Source organism: Falco punctatus (genome assembly GCF_963210335.1).
Source record: "Falco punctatus genome assembly, contig: scaffold_23, whole genome shotgun sequence".
In the NCBI taxonomy this organism is placed as follows: Eukaryota; Metazoa; Chordata; class Aves; order Falconiformes; family Falconidae; genus Falco; species Falco punctatus.
In genome coordinates this window covers 1-9,690 of record NW_027660078.1, presented here as the reverse complement: position 1 = coordinate 9,690, position 9,690 = coordinate 1, and the positions used below count along the sequence as shown (strand labels likewise).

Below are 9,690 nucleotides of genomic sequence, written 5' to 3'. Positions count from 1 at the left end.
GATGAGGAGGAAAGGAGAACTAGGTGATGAAGGATTTCAGTACATCTTCATTAAAAAGTGCCCTTTATCAGTTAGGATTCTATCACGAAATTTACAGGAAACATTAACAGTGTTTGGGGAAGAACAGAACAGGTTATATTAGTAACTTATAAACTTAAAATCCGACTCAAATGACCAAGAACAAACAAAACTGTGGTGGTTTATCTCGTCGCCTATGGCTCTTTTGCCTCAAACCACAAATCTACTGCGTGCTCTGCCACAGCTACAGGTCTTTTAAGGAAAACTCATAGCAAAAGAAAGGCTGGCAGGTCAGAGAGTGCTTCTAAGGAGAAAACAATATTGGCTAGAACTGTAGTTTCTTTCAATCCCCCAGAAAACTTGCCTTCAGATCACTTATTTTTATAGGACATTTACTGTAAATACACCATACCTTGGGAGAAAAATCGAGTTCTTCCTCAGAAGTATGCCAACTGACATCGCTCCCCTCTTTCTCCAAGCTTCTTAAAAAGTAAAGCAAAATGAGTACTGTGTCTCTCCAGTCATTCCTCAGGTATGTGCTGGGTATGTTTAAAGTCTTACCTGATTGAGTCTCCTTGCGACAAGTCGTCTATTGCTGTTCAAACATTAATTGACATGTTGAAATTAGATTTGGCATGCTAAAAATCAACCAGCACATACAAACATTTAACCTGGACAACTCTACATGTCGTAACAGAATGAAATTTTGGGGAGTCAACTTTATGTAAGACACCATGAATGAATGCATGCATTTCCAAACAACTGCTTTTTCAAGTCACACTGAATTGACAAAACAAAAAAGACCAGAGTTTTATCTCCTTTGAACTTTTATACCTAAAAGTTTAAGAACTACCTCTAAACTAAAAAACCCAGCATAGCATGAATATGCTACGTTAATAAACAGTTAACAAAATACTGGTGCTTTAGCAAGACAGTAAATAAATGAACTGCTGAAGTACTCCTACTGCACACACAAGCACACACTGTTGACAGAGATTTTACTGGTTTATATACTATACTAGCTGGTGCTCTACCCACTTACAGGTTATCCTGAAAAGGTAAAAAACATCAAAAATCATAACCAAGATCTAAAGCTTATCCTCACATAGAAGAATCCCCAGCAGTTCTCTATGCTGCACCAAAAAGGGTATTCAACAGGCAAGACAGGCGTAACCAGGGCAATCTATACTACGCTCCAAGCTTTCATCAATTAAGAAAGCAACTTGCACACAGGATCACAGGATAAATCAGGTCACAAGGGACCCCGGCAAGTCTCTCAGCCAACCGCCTCCTCAAAGCGGACTCAGCTCTGAGGTCAGATAAGGCTCACAGGGCTTTATCCAGTCTGATCTTGAACCATTCAAGGAGGGAGACTGCACAACCTCTCTGTTTTACTGTTCTCACCATGGTGAAGCTGCCCACATTCCATTAGAAATCCTCTTGTTTCCATTTATGCCTCTTGTACCTTTGCTTCATGTGACGCACCACTGGGAGGCACCTGTCTCTGTCTTCTCCTTACACGTACTGGAAGCTGCTGCTGGGTCCCCTTCAAAGTCATCTCTTCTCTACACTGAACAAGCCCAGTTCCCCCAGTCTCTCCCCAAAAGGCAAGTAGCCCTGCTCCTGGCAAAGTTTGATGGCCCTCCACTGAACTCGCTCACGGATGAAAGACCACTCTCTCTTGCACTGGGGCCTCAAAATTATACCCAGGGAGCTGGACACAACCCAGGGACTGCCAGGTAGCAGCGTACAATCCCCTTCCTCAGTCCCCTGGCTATGCTGCTCTTCATACAGCCCAGGACACCGTTAACCTTCTCAGCCGGCAGGGCACCCTGCTGGCTCATTCTCAGCTCACTTTCTGCCAAGACCCTCTGGCTATTCCCAGCAAAGCAGCTCTCCAGCCAGGCAGCTCCAGCACGTGCTGTAGCAAACAGTTGTTCCTTTCCATGTGCAGGACTTGGCATCTGCCCTTGTTGAATTCTGTTAAGACAGGCCTGACAGTCCATTTACCCAGCTTGTCAAGATCCCTCCGAATGGCAGCGTGGCCCAGATGCACATGTTGCAAACTCAACGACAGCACACTCTAGCACACCACTGATGTACTAAAGAAACCTGAACTCTAGGAATCCAGCCTGAAGAGTGCGAAAACCTCTCAATTATCAACAACTAAGATGAAATAAAAGGCCTCTTCAATTCCCAGGACAGAAAGGAAAAAAACCAACAAATAGAACCTCCACATCGTATCCATTTCAGCATTCCTCAATTCCTCGATAATTAGTTCTCGTTAACTATCATCACAAAATGAAGTTGCTTATAAATAGGAGATTGGTGGCCTTCCATAAAGTTGTATGATGACAGCCAAACCGAGGTCTTAGACAAAATCATTAAAAGGAAAAGAAAACAAAGGGCATATCATGTTGAGTAAGTTATCTGACCTTTTGCTTTCCATGGATAGTAACTTTAAGCAATGATCAAAACCAGTTCCCATTCTCCTTTAAAAAGCAAGAGAGAAAGTTTATGAGATAGTTTTCAGACAGATCTTGATGCCCTACTGTAGAAATGGGATCTAGAAAAGTAGTATCTAGGGATCACTTGTTTCTACTTTAATTGAAGTCCATTTTCATTGTGGAGTAACAGAAGAGCATATTTTTTTTTAAAATATTATTTACTATCACTAATGACACAAAGCAATCACTCAATCCAGTAATAAAGGACCCGTGCAAAACACGCAAACAAAAAGCGCCCAAAGCCTGCTCTCAAACCTGATTTATAAAACCAAAACCATCAGAATAGAGACCTCCAAGATAATAAACATCACAGGTGTGTTAGTATTTGTACATCACACAACATGTTTCACAGTTGAAATGCTACTGTATAGAATACCTTTCTTTGTTTTTCCTGTTCTTGATGTCTGGCTAGGAGATTGTGGCATTCCTATATCCGTTTAGGGAAAGGCGTGTCAAGGACAGACCGAACAAGGGCACCAGAATAAATGTGAATTCCCAGAAATTTGGAAAACATAACCAGTACATTAAAAAAGCTGTAGCAATGGGAGAATGTACTGTGACCATCAGCCTACTCTACAGTTACAAGAAGTAGAAGCCAAACCTATCACAACCTACAGAACTCTACTCTTAAGGGACAGTGTCAAACAGTGTAACTTAATTTACTTGCTCCATTGTAAAATACCTAAATTCCAATATTTTGAAACACTGAAACAGATTCTTGGCAGTTTACTGTACTGCCAACTTTGAATTTCTCTCAGCTTGACTAGTCCTTGCTCAGCACTGACTGCCAATGCAATTCCTTCATATTTGTAGAGTGTTTTATACATACAGCACACTTAAAATCCCTCCGTCTAAGCATCCCAAAAATCTGTAGGTGCCAACAAACTTTGGAGATACGCTAGCCAGTTGTGTCAGATGGTGCCTGATGCAAACACAGCCCCCTCCTACCTCAGTCTGAAGGTAAAAGCCCTGCATATATTGATTTGACCATGCTGAACTGTTCACATAGAGAAGCTATGCCACCAGCCAGAATGCAGGCATGACAAGCAGTCAGAGTGAATACCCTGTTCCCCCAGGGCTATAGGGCAGGCCACAACTGGACCAAAACGGGTGCACTGACTGGTGTGAGTGTCATGCATGTGTGTTTGTGTGTGTACGCGTGTCTATGTGTTGTGGAACAGAAGCTTTAGAATATAAATCACCATCCGCCTGCTCTACCCATCCTACTTAGTAAAATTTTATTTTTTATGTCAATGAATGGTGTGGTTCTGTTATTGCAGCTACCCAACCCAAATGTCTTTGTGACAAGGCCATAACATTTGCCTCAGAGCAACAGGGAGTCCTGCTTATATTGATGTTACCACAAATACATGGAATGGATGTGGCAAGAGGACTCCTATCAAAAATACACATGTAAGAGTTAAAAAAAGGACCTCAAGATTGTTTCTCATTCCTTCTCCATTTCTCAGTTTTCTTAAAAGGTGATACAGCAGATATAAAGCACACTGAAGCACTCGTTTCTTTTCCAAGAGCTCTATGATGAAAAACCAATGGTTTCTGTAGGAACAATACACCAATACGCAGTGCAGCAGCTAAAAAAAGCTGCCACTGAAGACATACTAGAAATCTGAACCCTCGCTTTTAGAAAAAATACATAATTACTTTTTGCCAAAGAAATTCCAACTTCAAATCTGAAAAGTCTGTCATTCGATATGCTAGAGGTGGAAGCCATTCATTTGGAGGTTTTTGCAAGTCTGTCTGTAATCAACAAAAAGGTTCATGTTCTGACAAAAAGTAAACACTCAAATAAGCATGAGCAAACTTCTTAAATATACTGACTTGCTCACTAGAGGCGAATATTTTGAACAATGTTCAACAAGTGCAAAAGTAGCAGCAAAAGGAGGAAGGACTACATTGAAAATCCCAGAAAAACAGGAATGAAGAGCAAGATTAAAACAAAGAATTCAAAGTGGGTATTCCTGCGTTGTCTCACGATCAGTTGAGCTTCCTCTAACAGGGGCTTCAAAGCTTTTACTGCAGCCTGTCAAAGGGACTCAGGATGCAGGACCTGTGCTTTGTGTGTGCAAGCAAGAGACTGCAGAATCAATGCCACCAAGTGCTCCCTGCATGCTACTAATCCCTCTCACTCAACAGGCCGGGGTCATTTTCCAGGAGACTGAGCACAAGGAGAAAAAGATTCGTACTACTCAAGAAAAACAAGCCCTACTATAAACAGTTTGAGACCACAGCGCACTCTTTCTCCTCCCAAGTCCTTAACCCACATAAATATGCTCTTCACACTTACTAGGCCTCTTCAAGTGAGGATTTCCCGTAACATTGTGGACTTATGCTAGTAGTATTACTGTCTTCAAGGAACTGAGCAAATTACTTGGTTCAAGAACCCATGTTTCCCTGAGGGCATATTAATTTTGGAATCACACAACAGTATTATTCTTCAAGCCACATATTTTAAAATAACCCAGGCCTGTCAGTCATCACAATGTGGTACCACAGCAATTATCTACGTGCACAGGAGGCAGCCACAGAGTGCTGTTTGGGTAAAAGCAACATTTTGTTGATTAAACTACCTGTACCAAGCCCTTTCCAAAAATAAAATAAAATATAAAAACCTCTGCATCTTCCTTCAGTCTATCAAGAAACTTTACACATCGCTGACTAGATCAAAATAACTAGTCCTAAGTCAAAGGAACAAAGTTTGGCTCTAAATTAAATTCCCCTATCTGGGAAAAGTGAACTCGGAAAAATATCCCATGTTTTGCTCATATTTCACGACATATTTAAAAAAGGAGTAATAAACTGTGTTTGAACACTGTCTGCTGCCCATTTGCCACAAAGTTCTGATGTAACACCCTTAAAAAAACCAGAAAGGATAGAACTTCCCACTGTAGGGCCTGAGATGTAAAGTACAAGAAGTTTGATCTATATTAAAAGATTAGTTTTCTAAGATTCCTCTAGGGCTATATGAGCTCATAAGCATAGACTGGATCTTAAAAATTAAGGAGTTGTTTGTTTTGTTTTTTTCTAATTTAAAATGAACTCACTGAAGGAGCTAATTTTTTGATAACAAGGCAATTCAATTGTTTTTCTGGATCACAAGTTAATATGGACTTTTTAATGTTTATTTCATAAAATTACTGGAAGTAGAAGTGGTTTTTATTTTTACTGGAATCAAACTACGTCCATGAAGATACAGTACACACAGAAGTTGCATTATTGTTTCTAACAAAGTGACTTTTTCAAGACGATTTTTCCTAAGTATGTCTCTACAGCACCTACACAGCAACAATCGTAACTGATGCTGAGAAATAAGACAACTCACTAAAGGCAGCTTAGTGCAGGTGAAACCATTAATATTAAAACACCACTGCACAAACTCAGTGGAAATCAACAAGACATGTACGGCCCTGCTAACTCATCTGTTGCTTCCCAGCTACAGGAAGATGAACAACTACTCAGGACGAACCTACTGCTTTTGCAATTCATTTTCACAATCTGAATGGCCATCTACAGGTACAAGTACACACCCCAAAACCAAAACCACTCTCACCTAGTTCCTTCCCTGTCCCCCTTCTCTCTCTGTATGAAAACCTATACAGATGGGCAATCTGGCAGGCAGAACGCAACAACCCGGTAAGTGGGCCCGTAGCACACAAACCGCAGCTGCCTTCACCCCTGACAAGAAGCACCTCCAACCAGCAACAAATCAGCATATTCACAAAGCTTCTTGCGCTACCCCACCTGATGCCTCCACTAAAGTCAACGGCAAACACAGTGAGCGCTGACAACACAAACCCCCTAAAGGAAAGGCCACAGTGATTTTCCTCGTGAGCTCCTGCGTGATTAAAGATCCTACCTCCTCTGTCCACAGCAGGTGCACCCAACGTCAAGCCAGCAGCTCTGGCCCGGTGAGGAATGCCAGGTACTGTGTCGCCTTGTGCACCACCTTCGTCTCTGTCTCCCCGGAATGCGTATGCCACCAGTTGTTTACAAAGACTATATAGGGAAAAAGAAGAAACATATTTGGTAAAAACAACCACATACTTGCTTATACAGTTTAATAGAACAGTTAACAGCCACTTATCCACCCTACATGTATTCACAGCCATATGAATTCATATACTTGTATGCATTCACTGAGAGTAATACACACAGAACTTACTGCACGACTACTACCTACTTCAATGTTCACTACAGTCATGTTCACTCTAGAGGTGCATATCCACACCTACGAAGCTATTAGCTCCAGCTCGGCACAATATTTTCAGCCTAGCTGTTAAGCACACATAACCACCTCAGAGAAGGGATACGCACAGGTACAAAGCTATCCATAAGAGGGGTGAAACTGCTTAAGACTTTAACAAAAGGGATATGTTAGATCTCTGAAACAAAAGGCTGGTAGTTCCTGCTCATTGTAGTGGAAGTCAGTAAGGACAATGGTGCTGGTCTGAGGAGAGGACTGACATGCATTTCAGTTTGCCACGTTCTACCTCTGGGTAACTGTAGGATACAGACATGTTTTAGAGTTTGTATTGGGCAGGTGCAAGCTTAGCGTCAAAACTTGACATCTACAGACAATTCGGGGCGGAAATTTTCTTCAACATCCAGATTAATACTAGACACAGGGAACGATACGTATCAGAAGACGCCACCGAGCACAGCTTCAGGACAGCTTTCAACACACCATTAAACCTTGCTGCTATTACCAAAAACATTCAAAAGCCACACTGACAACTGACAACCTATTCTAACAATAAAGTCAAAAATTTACCTAGAATATCCATGAGTAACAGCATAATCCTCAGCTGTCCATCTGTTAGTGTCTTTATGGAAAAGATCAGCACCATATCGAAAAAGAACTTTTATTAAATTAAGCTGTCCACCAGATGCTGCAGTCATAAGTGGGGTTCTGAAACACCAAAAATATGTTATGAAGTAGATCATTTGACACAGACACTGTAATTATTTTTATTCCTATTTGCTCTCAAAAACTACTTTCCTCATTACTGAATGAGCAAAAGAAAACGCAGTTTTCATTAAATATTAAGAGCAACCATAAAATGCAAGAGGGAGTCAAAACAACCAAACCTTCAATCTTCAGACAAAGCTTCCACATAGACAACACTCACATACAAACTATGCCACTATGCAGGAGATGTTTTTTCACATTGAGGCAGTGCTGCTGAGCTAACAGCATGTTTCCTGCCAGAAGGGCCACCACAGACAATGCCTTCTTGTAATCCTCAACGAGGAAAGCACCCACTGAGGTATGACAACAGCCAAGCGCAGATGTGCTTTCACAAGTCACACAGAAATAGCTGCTATGTGGCTCCCCGGGTTTTTTTTTCAGAGCTCACTCTCATGCCTCTGATTAATCCAACCTAAAGAATACTAAAGAGACCCATGCAGAGTTTTGACAAACCACTCACCTTTCACAGTGATCTCGAGCATGCACATCAGCTCCTCTCTGCAGAAGAAACTCTGCTATATCTTCATGATGTTCAGAGATAGCAAGAATAAGCGGAGTGTTTCCCTCCTGAAAGGGCAGATAAATTTAAAAATAAAAGTAAAAAAAAAACAAACCACCCTACCAGAGAAATACTAATACAACTTTTTGAAAGAACTTCTTCAACAAATACAAAAATTTACCTTATTCCGAGCATCAATCTTGGCACTATGCTCAAGTAACAGCCCCGCTACAGTTGTATTAGGAGATCGGACAGCAAGGTGAAGGGCAGTGTTGCCGTCAGCATCTGCCAGGTGTGGGTTGGCACCGTGCTCCAGCAGAATAGCTACACATTCTTCTTGCTGGCACTGTACTGCCTGGGAACAACACGCAAAAAAGGAAGAACTGCCAGCACTCTGTTACAATTGCCGCAGCTTCCCAATGCTGGAAAATAAGAGCACCTTCAAAGCTGAGCTAACATATGCCTATTCCACACTGATTACCAGATGCATGCTTCTACGCAGAGCTGTGTAAAAAATCCTACCAGCCACCTCTCATTTAATGCACAGTTGACAAGCCCCACTTGAAAGAGCATAACATATTCCACATACCTTCATCAGCGGCGATCTGTTATCACTGTCAGTAAGATTTAGTTTACACTTGTTTTCTACGAGATATGTAACAACATTCACATGGCCATTCGCAGAAGCAAGATGCAGAGGTGTCCTAAAAATTAAACATATTAAATTAGCACAAACAGACAACTAGAGAAATAATTGCAGGCTCTGATAAATTGATATAACCACAAGTTTCACTTTGCACAAAGCAAGCTTAAGAAATGATTTCTCATTCCGTTACCAGTAACAGCAGTTGTGCACCAAACACCCGAGACTGGCCAGCAAAACCCCTCCGCAGCATCTGCTTGGTAAGGTGCCATTTCCTTCACTCTAGAACTTAATCTGCACAGATTCCTGTGCCCAGGCATTGGTCACTGCCTCCAGCAGGACTACACCTGTGGCACAGCAAAAAAGCTTGGGAATCTGAGAACTATGGCAAGCAACCTTCCAAGTTCTATAATTAGTCATGTGCCAGAAGTATCAGAGATGTAGATGGGCTTTATATAAAGAATATTAGCGTTTCCCTGCACTTCAAGAATTTCTGCTTTTTCTCTAGCTTGCTTACTACTGCAACAAAACCAAGTACTCACTTGCACCAAAGTGCCCCCCATAACATGCAGCAAACCAGACAGAACACTGTAATCCTGAGTACAGGAAAGTAATACCTGATCCTTCAGATATGTATAACTACAATAGTCATAATAAGCCTACTACAGAGGAAGTCCTCTCCAGGGAGGGAATACTGTGTTTCCATAATACATGACCAGCATAAGAAAATGAAACTCTTTTCTTCAAGTTAAAGCCTTGCCAGAGGGAAAAAAAAACAATCAACAACAACAACAAAAACCAAAACACTCCTTCAAACCACAGAACATCTTAGGTCTGATGTCAATTAACCAGCCTACTTATACTGAAAGAAATTGCCCAGAAAGTCCTTGCATGTGTTTCCCCCTAAATCAGAGGCACAAATCAGCACAAGCTTCACTCTGTGCAAAAGCAAAGCACCTCCTGCTCTGCAGGACGCCTGTCCCAACAGAGCAGAAGACAAGCTAGAAAACAGCTGGGACCTTCCTCCCTTGAAGGT

General features: G+C 41.5%; 1 long non-coding RNA gene across 1 annotated transcript; it reads right to left on the bottom strand.

Annotated features, from left to right (window-relative positions):
• Window positions 1-429: 429 nt before the first annotated feature.
• On the bottom strand, window positions 430-6,628 carry LOC308058031. The gene is made up of 2 exons (XR_013925636.1): window positions 6,400-6,628; window positions 430-613 (listed from the first exon to the last, which is right to left on the bottom strand). It is a non-coding gene; the product is annotated as an uncharacterized lncRNA (long non-coding RNA).
• Window positions 6,629-9,690: the final 3,062 nt, after the last annotated feature.